This window comes from Coffea eugenioides, chromosome 11 (genome assembly GCF_003713205.1).
Source record: "Coffea eugenioides isolate CCC68of chromosome 11, Ceug_1.0, whole genome shotgun sequence".
Lineage (NCBI taxonomy): Eukaryota > Viridiplantae > Streptophyta > Magnoliopsida > Gentianales > Rubiaceae > Coffea > Coffea eugenioides.
Genome location: NC_040045.1, coordinates 42,191,661 through 42,216,183, shown reverse-complemented (window position 1 = coordinate 42,216,183; position 24,523 = coordinate 42,191,661). Strand labels below are relative to the sequence as shown.

Here is a 24,523-nt window from a genome sequence, read left to right as displayed (position 1 = left end):
CGGAGCCGTAGTTTTAGTCTAGCAAAATCAAATTAGATTATCAATATTTAGTATATGTACAATTTTAGTCCGTAAATTTTTAGTAAGAACAAAGCTGACTCACAATGTATCCAATTGAAAACAAATTTAGGATATTTGAAAATTTTTCTCAATTACTAACAAAATTAGGTCACGTGCAGTCATGTATCCGTTGAATTAAATCTATAAATAAAAAAGCAAAAAAGTGATTAATTTTAAACAACAAGGTTAAGGACTAATAATTTACATGCTAATTAAGTATGTATAAAAATAAGAAATTTGTTAAACTACAAAATTGAAACCAATTAGTGTACTGGTTCATTGATTCATGAAGGCTTATGGTAACTATAGTCTTCTAACATACTATTTTAGGGACTCTGATATCTAAATGATAGTGTATTGTCAAAAGTTTAAAATGTTGAATGAGTAATTAAGTGTGCTAGTTACTTCTTTTTCTACCTGGGACATAAAAAGAATTTTTTTTTTCTTTTGCAACTCCTTAGATCTAATTTTGAGATGTTACTATGCTAAAAAAGGTAAGTGCTGTATGGAAAAAATACAACAACTTCACAGCACCTCTTCGTGAAAATGTCATAACAAAAGGAAGCTAACTAGCACTTGGTAGATTGGATCATTGGAAGGACTACCCAAAAAAAAAAAAAAAAGGCTTTTACAAAACCAATCCTTGCTTCTTATCGACTTTGTTCCAATGTTCTGGAGAGTTAATTCCATTTTGTACCTCTCAATTTTACTAATTCTTATTTTAGTCACTAAATTATAAATTAGGATATTTTAGCCTCTATTCTATGAAAACTATCCCACTTAAGAACAATTATTAATGGAATCTCTAAAAAACGACAGAATACTAGTCAAGTGAGTACAAAAAAAGATTAAACAATAACCCAAAAGACTTCTAAAAGTAGAGAGAAGAAAGGAGTTTAATGATCAAATTAAGAATCGTGATATAATTTAAAGGCTAGTATTCTAATTGATAGTCTAGGGATCAAAGTAAAAATAAATAATAGTTGAAGGGTGCAAAATAAAATTAACTCTTTTTGGGACATACAACATAGCTCATCCATTTAGACTTTTTCTTTTTTTAAGTCATTCTCGTGCAACATGTTGACGAAGGTATACATCATGTGATTAGGATGTTTTACTGGGTGTCATGCTGTTTTTTAGGGGTTTTTTTTTTTAGGAAAATTTTTTAGTGATTCAACGCGGGACAAGGGATTCAAACACTCGTTAGAAAACTGTTCAAAACAATTTTGTGCAAAATACACAAGATGTTGATTTGTATGTATACAATGTAATAAACTTTCAACAACACGTACTTATAAAATACCCCCTCATTTCATTTTGATGGTCCTGTATTCATTTTTCATCTGTCCCAAATTATAGTTCACTTTCCAATTGAAGAATATAGTTGTATTTTAATTTTTCTAAAATACTCTTATTCAATGTAAGTAGTTGTTACTATAAATCTAACCCATTTAATGAGAGTTGATTCTTTTTTTACCATCAATTCAAGTTCTCATAAAATTGTACCATATTTAATGTGAGGGTATTTTAGGAAAATAGCAATCTAAATTTACTTTTCAAACAAAGTTAATTACTTTTTCTTAAACTGTGTGAAAAAAGAAACAGAACTATCAAAGTGGGACGGAGGGGAATAAATTTTTATGAATCTCACACATAAAATATAAAAAATAATATACAACATAAAATTTTGACTTTAGATTATTTTTTCTGGCCAATTTTTGGCCCTGACTCTCCAATCGTCCTGCCCCTCCTCCTTCAATGCCATGTGCTGACAGTTTGAAGTCACGTCACGTTAATCTGCATTCCCAATAATGTTTTTTTTTACAGTCTCCGAAGTTCGGATGATGCATTTCTTAAACGTGTCAAATTATAGTACACAGACTCATCTTTCACCTTTCACACTAACATCACTGGAGCAGCTGCATTCATATCACATCATTTGCGATTATAATGGAACAAGAAAATCATGGAATCTTTACAACAATCATTTTCTTGTCTATTGCTTAGCTTCTGTTTTGGCTAACCAATGCATCTCCTGCACGGCTTCACCTTCCTGTCATTTTTCACCTTCCTGTCATTTTTGAAGCTGTTTATCGTTCTTGTTTTAGGAATCATGCTTCTGCCTTGGATAATTCCTGCTCTGATCTTCCTCTTTCTTTCTTTAGTCCTACTGTTTCCAGTATTTTGTATCCTCTTCTGGGCCTTATTGTTGTTTAAGGTCATATCCAAGTGTCAGACAAAAGCCTCACAAGGAATGGATCATCATCAAGAAGTAAGTGAGCAGCAGGTGAGCCTGGAGATGGATTCATCTCAGTTTTCCTTTGATCCCGGTGAATCAGGAGAAAGCAAAAATGAGACACCGGAAACACCAAAGGCGAGCAGCAGGCATTTCGAATTGTGGCAAACTTGGCATCCACAATCTGTAGAAATTCATGAACGAAAACCGGTTAGTTTTCTTCGGAGCTGAGATTCTTCTCATATTTGAAAGAGTTGTACCAATATTCAGTCATGCATCGCGGCATTCAGGGCTTAAATTGATTATCATATTCCCCTTAAAACTGTGCATTTGCTTGTACTGAATTTAGTGCTGAAGTAACTTGTTGTACGGCAACAGTAAAAGCCTTCAAAATTTCTAAAATTAAAACAAAAATACAATCTTTGTAGACCACTATTGAATACTTGGCCAATCACAAGTTTGTTGTCTGGACTCTGGAGCTGAATTGAGTGTGACAGTTAATTTAACCAAACTCCAGCTTACAAGTCAAAGAATATACATCACCCACTCTGCTCATAAAAGACATATTGCTGTCTAGTTCAATTGTTTTTTTTTTCCCAATGTTATAAACTTCTGCTACTTCTGCTACCGTTTATTCTCATGAGATGCTGTTCTGTCTTTCCTTTTATAATCATATGTTAATGTTTGCTGCAGTTTAATGAATTAATGGCATTTTGGAGAAGGCAAGAGAAACTCACAAGTGAACAGAGATAGCAGCAGCACACTACGGAAGGCATAAGCCTTCAAGACCCATCTCTGGAACTCCTATGCTTGCTTTCAGCAATGGTTGGAGTTTTAAGAAGGTAAATACCAAATACGTTATCAAATGCATACCCGGAAACTAAACTGCAGTTACCATGTACTACATATTTTTGCATGGTATAGATTTATCTTGATTCTGGGATGCATAATTAACAGGACGAAGTAAGACACGATACATGAATATGTCACATGGCACGCTTGCCTGGGGTTTTTAATGATTTATGGTATCTAAGATAAGCACATTCGTTAGGAAGCTGAGGCAGTATTAATGTTTTGTAAATGATCGACTTACATGCAATCATTGGCTGCCACAACGCTTTGTTAATTCTGGTAGTTTGAGTGGAAAATTACGAAGTTTCAACAATTCTGGTGGAATCTGACTTCTGTTCTTGAATAAGACAGGGAAGTAGAACTGAACTTTATACTTGGAATGATACAGGCATTGATCAGCGATGATGACATCCAACGAATCCTGAGCAAATCGGACTTTCTGGGCTTTGGAGATATGCTCTGCTACAGCAACCATGGCTGCTGGCTTCAGGCACTGAAGGTGCGGTATAACATTTTCGCTATCATCATCTATGAGAAAGATTGAGAATTCTCTTAATTGTTAATGGGAGTAATTAATACTCGTGAATGCTTTGTTGCAACCAATTCATCAGTGTCATTAATTGCGAAGTTATCTTTGGCTGGATCGCATGTTCAAAAATATCATTGCAAGAACTTCCGAGTCTAATGAATCGATAGCTGATTTTTGGTTGAGAAACTACAGAATCATAGATTGATCTGAACAGAAATGGAATAACACAGCTCGTGGGACGATAATGTCGCAGACACTTGTAAATGTAAGCAATTCAGAGTACAATTTGCACCAAAAATGCATGTAGACAATACTAGTACTATTACAAGTATGATTTCTGTATCAAATGGAGTACCAATCTTTCTTCTTCTTAATACAGAATACAGTACCACTTGAACCATCCATAATCTCGAGGAAATGAGATTTTGCTCTTGCAACTGTTTTGACGAGTATAATTAACCAAAGTGCACTTTATGGGCGCTAGAGAAATGCTTTGCAGCTGCTACCATAGCTGCCTCAGGGTTACAAGGCACTGCAGCTGTTGAAGTCTTCTTGATTTCATGCTCAGTTGAGGCTGTAAAGCACGAGCTGAATAACCTAAAGACTGCTGAGTACCACTTCATTATTGTATTATCCTTACTCCTCTTGTTGCTATGTTGTTAAATGTTCAAACAAATTGGGCTGCTCTCTTTTAATCAAATAAACTAGAAAATGAACAAATAAAACTCTCTCGAGACTAGGAATATTGAATCTGCTGTGTAGCACTGGAGATTTAATTCTTTTGGATGTTTGATTTTTGAATGAGCTAATAAGTAGACATATTCATCAGCCTTATACATACTTATAGCTAAGATTTCTTGGGGATGCAGTTTCAAGTCCAAAGGAAATTATCTTGGCAACCAAGCTAGTAGAAGGTGACAAAATGGTTCCTCTTTTGAGCTTAATTTGACCATTGACATTCACCTCGTTTCAGGACACGTTTTCTTTGATTTTTTTGAAGCACTTTAGCTTCTGATATGAGTGTGTTTTCTTACTTTCGTAGAAAGTGATTTTAACGACAACCAACCTTCATTTCTCGCTCTGTGCATCGGGGGGGAAAAAAAGAGTGGCAAGGAAAGGAAGAAGTTTGTGCACCAAGAAATAAAAACCAATAGATTATACTCTCTGGTTTTCATTTCCGCGTTGTCCCAATTCGATTATCTCCTTTTATATATCGATTAAAAAGAATGGGCAAATAAACTCCATCATTGTTACTTTTTTTTTTCCTATTAACACAAACTTGATGAATTTCCAATCAGAAAAACAAGAAAAAGGCACGAAGGAAACATTTGAAATGACTAGTAATAAAAATAATATGCTGAGGTTGATTTTGTTGGAAATGTGCTTGCTGGATGAGTTGTATTAAATTTTGATCATAAGTTGACGATATTATTTGGGGGATTAAGTTCAGGTTGGAAGAAGGTCCAAATGAATGTAACCAGTCAAGCGACCGAGGAGAAAATGACACACATATGTTTTTTCCTTCTTTTTGAGCTGACTTTTACCTAGGGGTGGCAATTTCTGACACGACCCGAAAACACGACACGAACCTAACACGAAATTAATGGGTTTGGGTTGAAGTTTTGGGGGTTCGGGTCAGAATCGGGTCGAACCCGATGAACCCGAAAAGAAAACAGGTCGATTTCGGATCAACCGGTGGTGACCTGATATGACCCGATATGACCCGTTTACAAATTAAAAATAATTTAATAAACATAAAAATTATTTTATCTAAGTAAACTAAATCATTCTTTTTTTTTCAAAAGCATTAATTACTTAATTCTAAATGAATTTATTTACCTTGTGTGAAGTTAAAATTATTATATTTGGACAAATAATATAATTCGTTTTAATTTATTTTATATTTGATTTGGGATAAAACAGTTTTACGATGTTTAATTTATTTTGGATTTGATTTGAAATTATTTATTTAAATTTTTATTACTTGATGATGTAATTAATTTTGTGAGAAATTGATTTTATTAGAATTTACAGTGATAAATTAATAAATTAAAATTAATTTCGGGTCATTTCGGGTCGACCCGCCAACCCAAAATTTTCGGGTTCGTGTCAGATATACTGACCCGTCACGGGTTGACGGGTCGGGTTCGGGTCAACAGATTTTTTGACGGGTCAGGGCCAACCTGATTGGACCCGAATTGCCACCTCTACTTTTACCACATATATACCTCACATATGCTTTGAAACATTCTCTCGGAAAGTGATTTTAGCAGCAGCGTGGCAAAACAAAACAAAAGATTAGCACCACGAATGGAAGCAGCCTTGTTTAGATTCCCATTTTTCTCTAAAATTTTTTTATATTTTTTATGAATATATTTTTCAATTATTTTTTTATTTAGCATATATTAAATTGCTTCGGTACGTTATTTTATTAAAAAACCTCCAGAAATTAGTAATTCAAACCGGCTGAATTATGAAATTTTACGTGATTTGATCGAATTGACCTAAGTGCACTAGTGAAGGAATAGCCCAAAAGAGAGTACAAAATCCTAAAACAGAAAGAGAATATAAAAAGAAAGAGAATATAAAAAGAGAGTACAAAATCCTAAAAAATAATTTTAAGGCCCAAAAGACACCTAAAATTAAAAACACAAAAAAATATAAATAACACAAATTACTTTAACGATCCAAAGGTCTATAATTTGCTCTTTTGGTTTGATATCTAACCGGAATGCACCGACATAACAAACCACGTCACGAACCTTGCACACCCAATTCAGCCCCTATGCTGGTGGCCCCGCCGATACTTCCCAATTCCTTTCCTCCCTACCACTGCCCCCCACCCACAAATCCACTGTCTTTGCCTTCATTTTTCCTCCACTTTGAGCCTTCTGCTCCTGAGGCAGCCAATATAGCAGCTGCTAAGCATTTCTCTAGTGCCCATAAAACGAGTCTTGGGTGATAATATATATAGCTTTTGGTGACAATTGTTTGATCATCAAGAATCAGATGTCCATGGCTATGGCTATCGGTGCTTCCAAGGAAGAAAACATGGAGGGGGCAAGGGTTGGACAACGTTTCCAACTCTTGTTCCCTGCCATGTGAGACGCATGGAGTATGTAATATTTTCTGAATCGACTTCCGGTTCCAGTTTGAAGTAGTTTCATGCTCTCCTCTCAATCTTTTCGGAGGAAACGTTTTCTTCCTTTGGGAATAAATGATCAAGAATCAAGAACGTGATATGAGAGGTCCAGGGCATTGGATATTAAATTATGTAATCCAGTAGTAACTATAAAAATTTCGTTTGTTAAACTTAAATCATCGTGTGGGTTTATATTGATTTGTAGCAATTTTTTGTTAGATTAAGCACTGTGAACTTGCATTACCAGCAACTCTAAATCATTGCAGTCTGAGCGATTTGTAGCTATCCGAACGAAGTATTGGCAATTTTTGTAATTTGGTTAATTAGTAGAGTTGCTAACAAATTTTCATCAAGCATAAATATCAATCTACAGAACCCTAATTTTAGCGCCTAACAAATTCCACTTTATAATTAAAAACAGACGAATATTTTAATGTTGGATTCCTCACCCATTCAATGAGCAGATTTTGATAAAAATTGGACAATCCAGACCTGTAGTGCATCTGAGCCCTGAACAGTAAATTCAACAATTCATGCTTTTCAGTTCATAGGTTTTTTTTTTTTTCATTTTTAACTTCCTTCTTTTATTTGGTTTTGCCACAGCTGACCAAAAATCACTTTCCAGGAAACTGGTTTTAGAAGCTAATAGTAAAATGTTTCAAAGCATACATGGGATAAATAGAGGGATAAATGTGGTCAAAATGAGCTCAAAAGAAAAAAAGGTGTCTTTTTCTGCTTGGTTACTTGACTGGCCGTATTTCATTTGGACCAAACTGGCTTCCAAGTTCCCACCTGATCTTACTCCCTATGAAATATAGTCAAGGTTGATGACCATACGTCTTAAAACAACTCATCCAACAAGCAAATTCCAAGAAAATTCTTGTCAGCATACCAGATTTCTTACTTCGACTGTTTCTTTTGCGCTTTTTCCTGTTTATCTGATTTAAAATTTATCCAGTCTGTGTTGGTAACCCCCCCCCCCCCCCCAATACCCACAAAAAAAAAATAGCATGATAATTAAGGATTAGAAAATGATGTAATTGAGAAGAAGGCAATTTTTTCAAATTCTAATCTCATTCAATTCCCACTTCACATAAGAAACCAATATAGTCCTTCATACCTCTTTCTTTTTCTTTTTTTTTTGGCACTTTATTTGGCATTCTTTTTGACCAATAATGGAACTTATTTTGCCGTTCTGTTCAACCATTGTATATGTGGAGACGTTTGAATGGGAAAACCAATTATGCTAAGCTTTTAAATAATTGGAGTTGTATAATATATGGTTTTCATTTGATGGTGTACAAATCTTTTTTTATAATATTTTTTTGAAAAAATGAGAAATTTAAGGTTGGTTGTCGATTAAATTCACTTTCTAGGAAAGTAAGAAAATGATATATCGATGTTTGGATAGTGAAATTATCCCAAATATTATTTCGCTTTTATCATAAACACATTTTTCGACCCACCTTTTTATATTCTCAATCACCTTTTTATCTCACATACATCACATCACATCACAAAAAGTGCTACAGTAATTATTCCAAATAATATTTCAAATAATACCCTATCCAAACAATATCACGAGCTAAAATGTTGCCAAGCAAACGCGTCCTATAAGACAAGGTGAATGTCAATGGTCTAACTTGTGGTTCACAAGAGGAACCACTGAATTTCTACTAGGTTGATTTCTAAGATACTTCCCTTGGACTTGGAACTGCATTCAACTTGATGTTCAATCTTCACCCCCAAGAAATCTTAGCTATATAAAAGCTAGGCTGATTTATGTCTACTTAGCTCATCCAAGAACCAAACATTCAAAGAACTAAATCTTTAGTACCACACAACAGATTCGATCTTTAGTCTTGAGAGACGGTAATCTCTATTCATTTTCTTGTTTCCTTGATCAAACGAAAGTAGCCCAATTTGTCTTCACATTTAACAACATAGCAACAAGAGCAGTGAGGATAATAGAATGAAGTGGTACTCAGCAGTCCTTGGGTCATTCAGCTTGTGCTTTATAGCCTCGACTGAGCATGAAATGAAGAAGGCTTCAACAACTGCGGTGCCTCGTACTCCTGAGGCAGCTTTGGTAGCAGCTGCAAAGCAATTCTCTAGCGCCCATAAAGTGCAGTTTGGCTAATTATTCTGTCACAACTGTTGCAGCATATTAAATTATGTAGGAAAATGGCAACATCACGGTACGTAACTTGATGCTAAGTTACGGACAAATGCTGGCCATTCATCCATGTTGAAGGGAAAATGGCTACCGGTCAAACCAGTCAAATTACACTTATCCCATTCTTGTTCTCTCTCCCTTCAACCCATCACATCATCACCTCTTCCTCCTCGATGTTCTTCAGCCACCAATAAACTCCTCTGCCACATGAAAAAATTGAACACTTGAAAAGAAAAGTTGGCAGTCCAGATTAGTTTAATTCCATCAGGGGCTAATAGGGACTAGAGGATGAAGGGAATATGTGAAGAGAGAGATTGCAAGATTAATGACAAAGCCTCAAAGTGGAGGAAAAATGAAGGCAAAGACAGTGGATTTGTGGGTGGGGGGCAGTGGCAGGGAGGAAAGGAATTGGGAAGTATCGGCAGGGCCACCAGCATAGGGGCTGAATTGGGCGTGCAAGGTTCGTAACGTGGTTTGTTATGTCGGTGCATTCCGGTTAGATATCAAACCAAAAGAGCAAATTATAGACCTTTGGACCGTTAAAGTAATTTGTGTTATTTATATTTTTTTGTGTTTTTAATTTTAGGTGTCTTTTGGGCTTTAAAATTATTTTTTAGGATTTTGTACTCTCTTTTTATATTCTCTTTCTTTTTATATTCTCTTTCTGTTTTAGGATTTTGTACTCTCTTTTGGGCTATTCCTTCACCAGTGCACTTAGGTCAATTCGATCAAATCACGTAAAATTTCATAATTCAGCCGGTTTGAATTGCTAATTTCTAGAGGTTTTTTAATAAAATAATGTACCGTAGCAATTTAATATATGCTAAATAAAAAAAATAATTGAAAAATATATTCATAAAAAATATAAAAATTTTTTAGAGAAAAATGGGAATCTAAACAAGGCTGCTTCCATTCGTAGTGCTAATCTTTTGTTTTGTTTTGCCACGCTGCTGCTAAAATCACTTTCCGAGAGAATGTTTCAAAGCATATGTGAGGTATATATGTGGTAAACAAAAAGAAGGAAAAAGCATATGTGTCATTTTCTCCTCGGTCGCTTGACTGGTTATATTCATTTGGACCTTCTTCCAACCTGAACTTAATCCCCCAAATAATATCATCGTCAACTTATGATCAAAATTTAATACAACTCATCCAGCAAGCACATTTCCAACAAAATCAACCTCAGCATATTATTTTTATTACTAGTCATTTCAAATGTTTCCTTCGTGCCTTTTTCTTGTTTTTCTGATTGGAAATTCATCAAGTTTGTGTTAATAGGAAAAAAAAAAAGTAACAATAATGATAGAGTTTATTTGCCCATTCTTTTTAATCGATATATAAAAGGAGATAATCGAATTGGGACAACGCGGAAATGAAAACCAGAGAGTATAATCTATTGGTTTTTATTTCTTGGTGCACAAACTTCTTCCTTTCCCTGTCACTCTTTTTTTTCCCCCCCGATGTACAGAGCGAGAAATGAAGGTTGGTTGTCGTTAAAATCACTTTCTACGAAAGTAAGAAAACACGCTCATATCAGAAGCTAAAGTGCTTAAAAAAAAAAATCAAAGAAAACGCGTCCTGAAACGAGGTGAATGTCAATGGTCAAATTAAGCTCAAAAGAGGAGCCATTTTGTCACCTTCTACTAGCTTGGTTGCCAAGATAATTGCCTTTGGACTTGAAACTGCATCCCCAAGAAATCTTAGCTATATGTATGTATAAGGCTGATGAATATGTCTACTTATTAGCTCATTCAAAAATCAAACATCAAAAGAATTAAATCTCCAGTGCTACACAGCAGATTCAATATTCCTAGTCTCGAGAGAGTTTTATTTGTTCATTTTCTAGTTTATTTGATTAAAAGAGAGCAGCCCAATTTGTTTGAACATTTAACAACATAGCAACAAGAGGAGTAAGGATAATACAATAATGAAGTGGTACTCAGCAGTCTTTAGGTTATTCAGCTCGTGCTTTACAGCCTCAACTGAGCATGAAATCAAGAAGACTTCAACAGCTGCAGTGCCTTGTAACCCTGAGGCAGCTATGGTAGCAGCTGCAAAGCATTTCTCTAGCGCCCATAAAGTGCACTTTGGTTAATTATACTCGTCAAAACAGTTGCAAGAGCAAAATCTCATTTCCTCGAGATTATGGACGGTTCAAGTGGTTAAGATTCTTGACTCCCAAAACCAGCAAAGGGAAATACGCTGTAATCAGATTATATAGGTCCCAGGTGTGCTCTCTTCGTTTCTTCTTATTCCATTAACCAGGGGCTGAGGGTCCATAGCAATATTTTGGTTGTGAAATGGTACTGTATTCTGTATTAAGAAGAAGAAAGATTGGTACTCCATTTGATACAGAAATCATACTTGTAATAGTACTAGTATTGTCTACATGCATTTTTGGTGCAAATTGTACTCTGAATTGCTTACATTTACAAGTGTCTGCGACATTATCGTCCCACGAGCTGTGTTATTCCATTTCTGTTCAGATCAATCTATGATTCTGTAGTTTCTCAACCAAAAATCAGGCATCGATTCATTAGACTCGGAAGTTCTTGCAATGATATTTTTGAACATGCGATCCAGCCAAAGATAACTTTGCAATTAATGACACTGATGAATTGGTTGCAACAAAGCATTCACGAGTATTAATTACTCCCATTAACAATTAAGAGAATTCTCAATCTTTCTCATAGATGATGATAGCGAAAATGTTATACCGCACCTTCAGTGCCTGAAGCAGCAGCCATGGTTGCTGCAGCAGAGCATATCTCCAAAGCCCAGAAAGTCCGATTTGCTCAGGATTCGTTGGATGTCATCATCGCTGATCAATGCCTGTATCATTCCAAGTATAAAGTTCAGTTCTACTTCCCTGTTTTATTCAAGAACAGAAGTCAGATTCCACCAGAATTATTGAAACTTCGTAATTTTCCACTCAAACTACCAGAATTAACAAAGCGTTGTGGCAGCCAATGATTGCATGTAAGTCGATCATTTACAAAACATTAATACTGCCTCGGCTTCCTAACGAATGTGCTTATCTTAGATACCATAAATCATTAAAAACCCCAGGCAAGCGTGCCATGTGACATATTCATGTATCGTGTCTTACTTCGTGCTGTTAATTATGCATCCCAGAATCAAGATAAATCTATACCATGCAAAAATATGTAGTACATGGTAACTGCAGTTTAGTTTCCGGGTATGCATTTGATAACGTATTTGGTATTTACCTTCTTAAAACTCCAACCATTGCTGAAAGCAAGCATAGGAGTTCCAGAGATGAGTCTTGAAGGCTTATGCCTTCAGTAGTGTGCTGCTATCGGTGCTTACAAGGAAGAAAACATGGAGGGGGCAAGTGTTGGACAACGTTTCCAACTCTTGTTCCCTGCCATGTGAGACGCATGGAGTATGTAATATTTTCTGAATCGACTTCCGGTTCCAGTTTGAAGTAGTTTCATGCTCTCCTCTCAATCTTTACGGAGGAAACGTTTTCTTCCTTTGGGAATAAATGATCAAGAATCAAGAATGTGAGATGAGAGGTCGAGGGCATTGGATATTAAATTATGTAATCCAGTAGTAACTATAAAAATTTCGTTTGTTAAACTTAAATCATCGTGTGGGTTTATATTGACAATTCGAACGAAGTATTGGCAATTTTTGTAATTGGTTAATTGGTAGAGTTGCTAACAAATTTTCGTCAAGTGTAAATGTCAATCTACGGAACCCTAATTTTAGCTCCTAACAAATTCCACTTTATAATTAAAAACAGACGAATACTTTAATGTTGGATTCCTCACCCATTCAATTAGCAGATTTGGATAAAAATTGGACAATCCAGACCTGTAGTGCACCTGAGCCCTGAACAGTAAATTCAACAATTCATGCTTTTCAGTTCATAGGTTTTTTTTTTTTTTTTTTTCATTTTTAACTTCCTTCTTTTATTTGGTTTTGCCACGGCTGACCAAAATCACTTTCCAAGAAACTGGTTTTAGAAGCTAAATAGTAAAATGTTTCAAAGCACACGTGGGTTAAATAGAGGGATAAAGTGGTCCAAAATGAGCTTAAAAAACAAGGTGTCATTTTCTGCTTGGTTACTTGACTGGTCGTATTTCATTTAGACCAAACTGGATTCCAACCTGATCTTAGAACCCATGAAATATAGGGCCTGTTTGGAACCTGAGTTTTTTGGGAGTTTGTCTAAAACTTTACTGTAGTGCACTGTAGAAGTTTTTAAAAAAATTTTATAGAAGTTTTTGTAAGGTGAAAAATTTTGTAGAAGTTTTTGTAGGGTGAAAAACTTTTTTTTTCCTTTTTTTTTCTTTCTTTCTCTTTCTTTTTTTCTTTTTCTTTCTTTTTCTCTTTCTTTTTCTTTCTTTCCTTTTTCTTTCTTTCCTTTTTCTTTCTTTCCTTTTTCTTTCTTTCCTCTCTTCTTCTTTTTCTTCTTCTTCTTCCTTCCCCCTCCCCCTTCCTCGTTACCTCCGCCACCCCCAGCAGCAACTCCACCAATGCCACCTCCTGCCACCCCTCTCCTCCCTTTCCCCTTCTCTTCCCCTCTGCCCCGCCACCTCCCTCTGCGCCTTCGCCCTCTGGCCCCGCCACCCCCTCTGCTCCGCCTTCCCCCTCTGTCCCGTCACCCCCTCTCCCATCCCTGCAAAAGCTCCCTTTCCCTCTCCCTATGCCCGCAACCCCCTTCCCCCACCCCTGCAAAAGCTCCCCCGCCACCCCTCTCTCTCCCTCCCTCTGCCGCCACCACATGAGTTTTGCAGCAACAGAAATGATTTTTTTTCCAATGTTCCATCTCCTCTCCTCTCCTTTCTTGCCGGCAGAATAAGCAGCAACAGCCGAGTGTAATTTTTTTTTTTTTTTTGCAATTTTCCTTCTCCCCAAGCTGCGGGAGGGGGAAAAGGCAGAGGGAAAGAGGGGAGGGGGGAGGGAGAAAGAAAAAAAAAGAAAAAAGAGATTTTGGAAACCAACATATCGGTCAAAGGGGGAGGGGAGGGAGAGAAAAAAAAAAAGAGGAAGGCCGGCAAAAGTTGGCTGGAATAGTTACCGGCGCCTGAAGTGGTGGTGGAGGTGGTGGTCGGTTGGATGGGGGAGGAAAAAGAAGAAAAGTTGAAGGGAAAGTTTTTTGTGTATTATTTTAAAGTGTGCAAGTAAAAAACTTTGATAAGTTTTTTGGAGTTCCTGTAGCAAAAGTTGTTAAAAAACTAGTAGCTAAAAAACTTGGCCAAAAACTTAATATTTCATGGGGACTAAGATCGGGTTGGAATCCAGTTTGGTCCAAATGAAATACGACCAGTCGAGTAACCAAGCCGAAAATGACACCTTTTTTTTTTAGCTCATTTTGACCACTTTATCCCTCTATTAAACCCACGTATGCTTTGAAACATTTTATTATTTAGCTTCTAAAACCAGTTTCTGGGAAAGTGATTTTGGTCAGCTGTGGCAAAACCAAATAAAAGAAGTTAAAAATGAAAAAAAAAAACCTATGAACTGAAAAGCATGAATTGTTGAATTTACTGTTCAGGGCTCAGGTGCACTACAGGTCTGGATTGTCCAATTTTTATCCAAATCTGCTAATTGAATGGGTGAGGAATCCAACATTAAAGTATTCGTCTGTTTTTAATTATAAAGTGGAATTTGTTAGGAGCTAAAATTAGGGTTCTGTAGATTGACATTTACACTTGACGAAAATTTGTTAGCAACTCTACCAATTAACCAATTACAAAAATTGCCAATACTTCGTTCGAATTGTCAATATAAACCCACACGATGATTTAAGTTTAACAAACGAAATTTTTATAGTTACTACTGGCTTACATAATTTAATATCCAATGCCCTGGACCTCTCATATCACGTTCTTGATTCTTGATCATTTATTCCCAAAGGAAGAAAACGTTTCCTCGGAAAAGATTGAGAGGAGAGCATGAAACTACTTCAAACTGGAACCGGAAGTCGATTCAGAAAATATTACATACTCCATTCGTCTCACATGGCAGGGAACAAGAGTTGGAAACGTTGTCCAACCCTTGCCCCCTCCATGTTTTCTTCCTTGGAAGCACCGATAGCCATAGCCATGGACATCTGATTCTTGATGATCAAACAATTGTCACCAAAAGCTATATCTATTATCACCCAAGACTCGTTTTATGGGCACTAGAGAAATGCTTAGCAGCTGCTATATTGGCTGCCTCAGGAGTAGAAGGCACCCTGGTTGAAGCTATGAATTCTTTACCATTTGCCTTGTCTTTAAAGCAACAGGTGAATGACCGAAAGGCTGCTGAGTACCAACTCGTTTTCTTACCCTTACCCATCTTGCTGTAGTATTAAGTGCTAACAAATCTTCTGCAAGTTCGAATCAGATAGCAAAAAGAGTGGAGGAGGCTTTTTTGGAAAGTTGTTTTGAAGCTAATAACGGCTGCTGCTGTTGATCAGATTTCTTTTGGAAATTTGTTTACTGGATGATGAGTTGCGGGAAGACATTTTTCAGGATTATATACTGCTAAAATTTCTTGGGGATCAAGGGTGAGCAATAAGATTTGCCCAAAAGAAGGTTCGTCGCGACCGAGCACGTAGAAAAGTAGAAACTGACCTGTCCATCTGGCAAGCTTCTATGAACCACCGGAGTTTGGGTCATTCTGTGGGGCTATCAACAAACCTAGTGGCCCAATTAGATGGGCTCTCGAGTTCAGTTCAAATCAAGTTAAAGTTGAAATCAAGCTTACTGATTAACGTTTATGAGTCAGGCTCGAGCATGGCGATATTACTCAACTTGAATGTTGCTCAGCAACTCAATAGTACACATGTATATCAACAATTATAATATAGTTATCAATAGTACTCGTGATTGACTCGACTAATTTAGACCCCTAAGCCATCTCTATAGCCGGAAGTGTAGACCGGCCCAGTTCAGGTAGCGTAATTCAGCTGGAACGGGCCTCTACAAACAGTTTGCCTTGGTCAAAGCTGGGCCTCGAGACACAATATATCCTTAACATGGTCGCCATGGCCCTAAGACAAGATTTTCCCAAAGGAATTGCTTTTATTATTCATCAATACGAGGAGCCTATTCTTCAAGTTGCAGGCAAAAATGAGTAGTTCCAGTTGTTGTTAATTGTTAATATGATAAATTCTTTATGAATTTAGTACAGGAAGCACACATGTTCTTCATAGATTACACAGCACATGCATATCCTTGGGATGTGTAGAACATGAGTGGGGGAAGTGCTTCAACTTAAAGTTAAGAATCATAGTACAGAAATAATCTATTGATAATTATAATTTAACGTGTCATCATCACCCCATCCCGTCTGGACAAATTATTAAAGCTGCAGAACAAAATATCTACTTGTGGTTAAGGCACCGATCTGCTTGCACTAGCCCTATAGGAGATGGGGCAAGGATTGCAATTGTTCGTAAAGTTCGCGGTCATGATTTGATTAAAAATGAAAAAGAAAAGGATTTTTTTTAATAATATATTAAAAATGAGTTATATTTTAAATAAATGAAATTTTTGATGACGGCTTGGGCTCTGGTCCAACCCTATATTAAAAATGAGTTACATTTTAAGGAACCTGGAACGTACACGTACAAGTGTTCGCTTTTGGGTTGGAATACTTTGAAAAAAAAAAGTTTTCCCTTTTTCTTTTGGACGTAGACCCAAAATCGGAGAACCATTGTTCCATTTTGGGCTTTTGCCTCACGTTCATAAATGTATCTTTTTTTTTTTCTTTTCATGCATTTGAGAAAACCCTTTAGTGTAACAACTTTTCTTTTTCTAATTGAAACTTTTGTACATAGATTAAGGTTAGGAGAAGAAAAAGTCCTTAAAAAGTTTCAAATCGCACTATATACACAAACATTGGAGATGTGAAATTAATCTTTTGATTACTACATGAGTCGATATGTAATAAAAATATGTGCACGTCAAAGTAAATGAATTCTTCGAAGTGTAAATATTCAGTTTATGGTCACATCAAATGCTCCATCAAGTTTTGGTCAAAATGCAATAGATGAATCGCATAAAAGTTAATGTGATATGGAAACGTTACCATCTTACACTGTAGTTTTCCCCTTCCCTTCGTACGTTGGTTGGCCGAGAGACTTTGTCAACCAAATTATGTCACCTTCCTTATTCCAAAGAAGTGTTGCTATCAGTAAAATTAATCATCATCAGTAGAAGTATCAAACTTCTTCTCTTTTTTTTTTTTTTCATATTTTGTGTTCTTCTTGCATTTTTTTCCTTCTGGGTTTTTTTTCATAAAATCCTTAAATCTCCCCGTTTGGAAGGTGAGTTTTTAGGGTGTTTGTCTAAAATTTTACTGTAACTTACTGTAAAAGTTTTTTAAAAAATTTTTGAAGCGTGTTTTATTTTTTGAATATTTTGAAGTATATAGTTTAAAATTTTTGAAAAGGTTTTTGAGGTTACTGTAACTAAAGTTTGGTAAAAAACTTGTGGCTTCCAAACAAGGTCATAATGTTCACAACGTCTGTTTCCTAGCTGCAGTTGAACATAACTCACAAAAATTTTTAAAAAAATCTGCCCAAAACCCTAGTCCAAGAGTGAGTGCTCACAAGCAGGTTGACTATGCATTTTTTTGCAAGCCAATAATTGCTATTGCAGTTATTATCATGATATCATTATCAGTATAAATATGATGGTTCAGCAAATTGCAGAAAGAAGAAGAAAATGAAAAAGGTCATGGTTTTGGAAATAGTCGGGTATGGGACGCACATAGAATTTGTTCCTTGTCAATAATGTCGAAAACCAAAATACGTACAAAAAAATCCAACCAACAAGAAAAAAAAAAAAAAAAAACAGCAACGTTGTAGCCGTACAATGAATCTTATCCAGAAAAACGGCTAAATAATATACATAATATAGAACACCCAAAACAATAGGCGCAGAATTGGAACCCTCGTGCCTTCACGACTTCACGACCTGACCGCCCCCCGGAAAACAAAGAGAGAATTTTAGCCCAAGTGAGTCCCCCTTGCTTTTACTTATGAAAACAAGGCATATATGGTCCAGACTATGTTCCATAAATTAGTCTATCTTCATAGTTCATAGAACTGTATCTTGTTCCATCTCCACCCATACCGGATAATCAAATTATTCACCTGTCGTTGGCTACATTCATTTGGATACCACATCTCTCTCTCTCTCTCTATATATATATATATTCACCTAAAAAAGTTAAAAGAGTTCTTTTATACAACTAGGAGATCAAATGCAATAGAAATGAAGGTATAATAGAGAGTGGTTCGAAATTAAAATGGCCAAGTTATTAACATTTTGAAAGCCAATTAGATGGTGGCAGATATAAATTGATTGATTAGAGGTGATTTACTAGTGTTGGCTAATCTGTCTAGTCGTCAGACATTATGACACTTATGATCCAATAATCCAAGAGCTCGGAGTCCATTTGGATTGAATTATTTGGCAAAATTTTTTCTTATTATACGCAAAACATAATTGCTTAAGACTAATGTCAGAAAAAAAAGATAGAACAAAAAATAACAGTTTCATATGGATTAGGTGTTTTTGAAGTGTTTTTCAAATACTTTACTATAACGGTGCATGTGAAAATTTTATTTTACTTTACATGGTTCATTTGGATTCGGTATTTTTGAAGTGTTTTTTCAATTAAAATTTTTTTGAATATTTTTTAAAAAAATTTGTTAAAATTTTTCTATCACCAACCACTGGCTACCACCATCGATACGCATCCTTCCTTTTCTCTCTCTCTCTCTCTCGACTTCCTTGATGACCTCTGGTGGTGGACAGTTGTGGGGGGAGTGGTGGTGGTGCGTGAAAGAAAAAAGAAATTTAGAATTTTATTTTATTTTTATAGTGTATTCGAGATTGTGTGTTTTTGAAGTTCAATACTATAGATCCCACCAACAAAAATAACAACAAATCCAAACACAGCAATGTCCAAATTATTAAAATTTGCAAAGCCTAAATTAGTCTCAATCAGTAGGTGAGATATGGTAGTAAATCGACTGATTGGAGGTGTGTACTGGATTTAGGTAATCTGTCTAGTCAGGCATCATTATTTATAATCCAAGAAAACAAAAACGCAAAACTGTAGCAAATACTAGTACATATTTTCAAGAATAAGGGTTGCTTAACTCCAAATCCGAGAAAAAAGAAAAGCAAACATTGCAGGGGAAGGGTCCAAATCCCCTGTCGTGAATGGGTATTTTTTCGGTCGGTTCAGAGCATCTCCTCGATTCTCATCATATACCTAAGACTGTCAAAAGAGGATCAGCCTAAGCCTGTCGGACAGAATTCATAGAACCGTCCAAAAGTACTCGAACCATTTTTCGGCTTAACTTCTAGTTCTAGCTCATGTTTTTCAACTTATCATCAACAGACTTAGTACCATGTTAATCATGCAATGACCCAAAATGTTTTCCCTCAAAGTCGGTTAATAACACATCAAAAATCCAAATTATAACCGGAGAGAGAAAAAAAAAAGGGAAGAAATCTTGGTTTGAAGCATTTAATGAAGTTGTAGTAGTACTAAAGCATAAACAGTAAGGCCATCCGTGACCCAATTTCAAGGCTTAATCAAATAAGCCAAGAAGAAAATAAGAAAACACAAGGGCACATGGGTATGGAAAATTAACCAATTACTTTTAGAGTAATTGACCATTAAAAGAGTCTTAACCTCTATTTGAATGTATCCTTTAACCTGTATTCTAAAAATTCAGAATTTTTTGAAATATTTTATTAGCGAATGTGTAAGCATCCGTCTAAATCGATAGTGATTCAATTCTCTTGAATTCCCCTCCTTTAGTCTCGCTGAATTATACTCTTCCCGTAGTATAGAGTAGAAATAGCTATATGGTATCTAGAGAAAAAAAAAACACAGGTATGGAAAATTGGTACTCAAAATAAGGATAAAATAAAAATTTCAAAAAAAAAATGTAAGAACAAGTGGGGCCATGCAAGAACGTGGCAGGATAATGCCAACAGGTCAGAACAGAATTCAGATACAATAAAAAGAATAAAAATTAGCAATTAAGAGTAGCACCGGACATCAACAACCAGTCACCATCACGTGCAGTCTTGGCTTGTACGTTGACTGAATTAATGAATAGTAGTAGTTGGTAACATTTAGAGGGACTGCTAATTTTTTTTTGGCAGAAAAATGATTAAAAGGAAAACGAAAAAAAATTGTAGTCAGAAAAATCGTGCAGATGAGTCAGCGCCTAGGGAGACCAAAAGAAAGCCTATCTATGAAACCGCGACCGTCCTGGCGTCCTTGCATGGCCTTTTTGCCAACAAGCTTCATCAACAGTGCCGCCTTCCACCGTTCAAAAACCCATTTTTTATTCTTCGCTGTTGGCTCCACAAATATATCTTCCCATTTTTGCAATTAAAGGCCATCTCCACCCGTATCAGTTGAACTGCACAAGAAGAAAACACACAAAACGGTACGGTCAAAGGATGTTATGCGGCTAAAAAGGGCTCCGAGAGCTCCTTTAAACCTTTTCCGTACAAAGTTGGGGTTCAAATCCCGTCCAGTCTTATAAGAAGTTTGGCAGTCATTTTCTTTAAAGTAACGCACTTATCTAGTTTGGTGGTTCACTTTCAATTTCTATATAAGTCTCTTTAAGTTCTCTTCCTAGGATAAGGGTAGGAGTATGAGTAGGTTAGATAGTTGTCACATAAAATATTATGAACTATATTTTTTTATAATAAAAAATTTAGGTAAACTCGACTCTGGCCACCATTATGAATCAGAACTAACTATTAAAAGCATAAGTTGTTTATAGAGATTCTTACATATTGTAATACAACATTCACGTTGGCAACAAGATTCAAACACAACTTTTTTATGAGAAATTAATTCATTCTTACCAATTAAATCAACTTGTATTGGTAATTGTGAATTGATCTAGTGGTAAGAATCTTTACATGTTCAAAGTACTAGATGATAACCATTACGGTGTGTTTTCACCAATGAAATTGTTTAACTACTTTTTTTGTATAACAAAAAATTTGAAATTTCATTGCATCAAATTGAAAATGAAATTATTTAACTGCTTTTTTAGTATCATGAAAAAACTAAATTTTCATTGCATCAAATTGAAATTAACTCCTCCTCGATAAATTTTTGGCTTAGTTTAAGGACTAAATGTATTGTACGTAAAACAGTAGGAGATCAAAATATTTACTACCATAACAGATCTAGAGGGTATGGAGAAAGAGGCCACGACACTTCAAGATTTGAAAATTTAGGTTTTTTACTCCCAAAAAATTGAAATTTTTCAATAAAAAATCTTTTATTGAATAAACCTTTTGATGACCCTATGGTAAACTTTGCTCCTTCAATGTAAATTTTCCGGTTCCATACACAATGTACATATTTCTTTTAGTATGGTGGTAGATGTGAAGCAATTAATTAACTATATATATGTCATCTTACGTATTTACAAGGATAGAAATTAGAATAAGACCATCATTAGGAAGTCAATCCATTGTGCCTAAGAAATGGAAAAAAGGGTGAAAGTTTGAATATTTCTAGTGACACTTGCCAAATAATAGATTGACACGCTTATCTTTTTTTCTATTGGAACATCGAGATAGCCGATGTTTTGGCTCTTCTATGAACTTTTTCCACAACTTGATCGAGATGTTGAAACTTGAAACCAATCAATGCCTATCGAGACGAAAATATGTATGAGATAGGTCACATTTGAGGGGCAGCTCAACGTATTCCAAAGACATTGTGAGGAAGCAAAATACTTAGCATGCATGTAGATTATTCAGTTTTATGTGAGGAGAATAAATCTACTTCGTGACTGCCACCAGAAGCCCCCTCTCTTTAGCTTAGTGGAGGATATTTCATGCTGATGTACCTATCACCCCAAGAAATGTATCTATCATGCATAAATAACATAAGAAAGTTCCATCATTGATTTATATATGAGAAATGCATGTAACATAAGGTCACAATGATCGCTAGGGTTTCAATGGTGCTTCATACCAATATACTAGTTTTGTTATTTACTTATGATATATTGGTTAAACTAGTTTTACCTCAAGACAAATTAATCTTCTACCTCTAAATGCTGGTCATTTGGAAAAAGAAAAATGAATGATCAAACAAAATGTTCATGTGGAATGAGTAATAAACTCGATGCACCTGAACCTCCCATACGTGAAACTTTTCTATTTGTTCCAGTTAGCTGATTTTATCGGTAAGAGCATTTAACAAAAACAGGAAGCTTAATCCTGATTTAGCCATGCATGCAAGAGTTTTAATCAGAAACTCGACTTTTATAGTGGCTTTTTCTTGGGATTAAATACTAAGCTGGATCCAGCACGAAAGTCAAGGGTTTGCCGCGTCTGAGTAAGAGACTCCAAATCAATAAGATGGCCCTTTCCTGCGACGTGGATAGCATGCATTAAGCTGGCTTGATTAAACGTTTACCAAACTATATAAAAAATTTCACCTAATCCTAATTCCGAATTATCAATCCATCATGCCTGCTTTTGGGTGATAGTGAAATGCTTCTATATGGATTTCATGTAAACTAAAGTGAAATGTCGATGAGATTAGAAGAAGGAAGTTTGATGACACTTGGTTTAGTAACAACAAATAAAAGCGGTTTTGAAAATAGTTGTTTGGATGGTAATTAATGTTTTTATCAACTCACGTTACAATTACAATTTCCAGTCAATTTTTTATCTTTTCAATAATCTTTTATTTATCTCATATACAGAACATTTACATTACAAAAGTGTTATAGTAATTATTTCATATATCCTCCTAACCAAACAAACACGAATAACGAAAGAAAATTGAACTAACACAATATTACATGGAACTGTGCAATTGAATTCAGACAAACAACATCCACTGAATAGAAAATTATACTTCTTTGGGTAAAACTTGTAAATGTTTTTAGACTTTGTGAGCAACTAGAAAGTTGGCCGACTCAAAATTCTCTAATAATGGGGCAAAATTTGTATGTTCTGTACGTAGTTGACAACATGATGGCGTGACTCGAAGAATTAATTTGCTTAGATAATCCTCACTAAATGAAATTCCAATTTTTATGTACCTATTTTGTGGCTCTAAATGCTAATATTAGCTTCACTAAAAAAAAAAAAATCTCATACCTGCAAAAACTTTGCCTTTTTTCACGGATATAATAAAATTAGGCGTTGATTTAGTCAGATAGTGACTTATTAGCTTGGCAGTTACAGTGGATGTTACAAAATGTTGGGAACTGGATATGCAAGAATAGTTAAGCTTCCTCAATAATTAATTCCACCAAATACCTAAAATATTGCAAACTACTTGGCGACTTGAGTGGCTTCTTGGATCTTTTGCTGCCTCCCTAACCAGTTTAAAAAGAACTTGGTGATACTCCAATAAGTACAAATGGATAGGGTTTTAGAGGATTAATCTTTAAGGCTTTGTTTGGATTAAGGAATTTGACGAAAGATCGATTTGAAATCCACCCAAATCCCTCTAATTGTTTGGATTATTTAGGAGGTTTTTAAATTTATAATTCATCAATTATCAAAATACATTTTAAACACTATAATAATTTGTGATTTATAAAGTCAAATACATCCTAAATAATCCAAACAATTAGAGGGATTTGAGAGAATTTCAAATATTTCGTTAAATCCCTCAATCTAAATGAAGCCAAGATTTTTCTAATGAGTGCATTTGTTAAAACACTTAAATTTATGCACTTATCCTAAATAATCTTAACACTTGAATTACATATTAAAGAGGGCACAATGAGCATCCCTTAGACAAACCGGCTCTTTAATAGGCACTAATAATTTTGTTGCCTAATAACTATGCTTAATACTATTGTTTATTTCTCCATAGACCACTAAAATATCTCATCTATACTGGCTATAAATCATTCACAAGAACATTTATTATTATTACTGCACAATTGCTTCAGAAAACTGTAGGAGGGATTTGGCAACCCCATGTATTATGCCTCCGATTGATTATCCTACTCTCCAAGACACCAGTAGAAGTAAGAATTAAATCATCGGAGGTTTCCAAACCATTTCAAATTAATTAAAAAACAAGCATAGAGGAAATTATTATTGAGACAAAATTGATCCATACAATCCTATTAAATTTTGTTCCTTATCTACCGAGAAGAAATGGAAAACATTATATTATTCAATTTGAAGAGAGCCGAGATTGAAATCCACACATTTGTCAAAATTTAGGGGAATTTATTATTTATTTTTTCTTGTTTAGTTATAAATTGAGGAAAAAAAAAATTCCCACATTAACAAATAATAATGATTGTTGTTAGACTCTTTAACAATACATGCCATATTTTCTTTTTGCAAAATTTTATTCACTTTTGGACTTGACTAATAAAATTCTAGTTAAAAATCAATCAACATACTTAAAAATTAATCCCTGCAAATCAAGAAAGAAAATGACACCAAAGCTTCTTTTGTAATTGTTACTGATGTCCTTAGTTATAGGAACAACTCAACAACCTCCAAACTCTCCATAATT

General features: G+C 35.2%; 2 long non-coding RNA genes across 4 annotated transcripts; one reads left to right on the top strand and one right to left on the bottom strand.

The window, feature by feature from the left end:
• Positions 1–2,032: 2,032 nt before the first annotated feature.
• LOC113754137 lies at positions 2,033–3,603 on the top strand. Its single transcript, XR_003465132.1, has 3 exons — positions 2,033–2,506; positions 2,990–3,138; positions 3,500–3,603. It is a non-coding gene; the product is annotated as an uncharacterized LOC113754137 (long non-coding RNA).
• Positions 3,604–10,795: 7,192 nt separating this feature from the next.
• On the bottom strand, positions 10,796–12,320 carry LOC113753718. Of its 3 annotated transcripts, none has more exons than XR_003465066.1 (3): positions 12,226–12,320; positions 11,423–11,864; positions 10,796–11,308 (listed from the first exon to the last, which is right to left on the bottom strand). It is a non-coding gene; the product is annotated as an uncharacterized LOC113753718 (long non-coding RNA). The 3 variants fall into 3 exon arrangements; XR_003465067.1 differs by having other exon boundaries at positions 10,796–11,605; positions 11,718–11,864; XR_003465065.1 differs by having other exon boundaries at positions 10,796–11,864.
• Between the last annotated feature and the right edge of the window lie 12,203 nt (positions 12,321–24,523).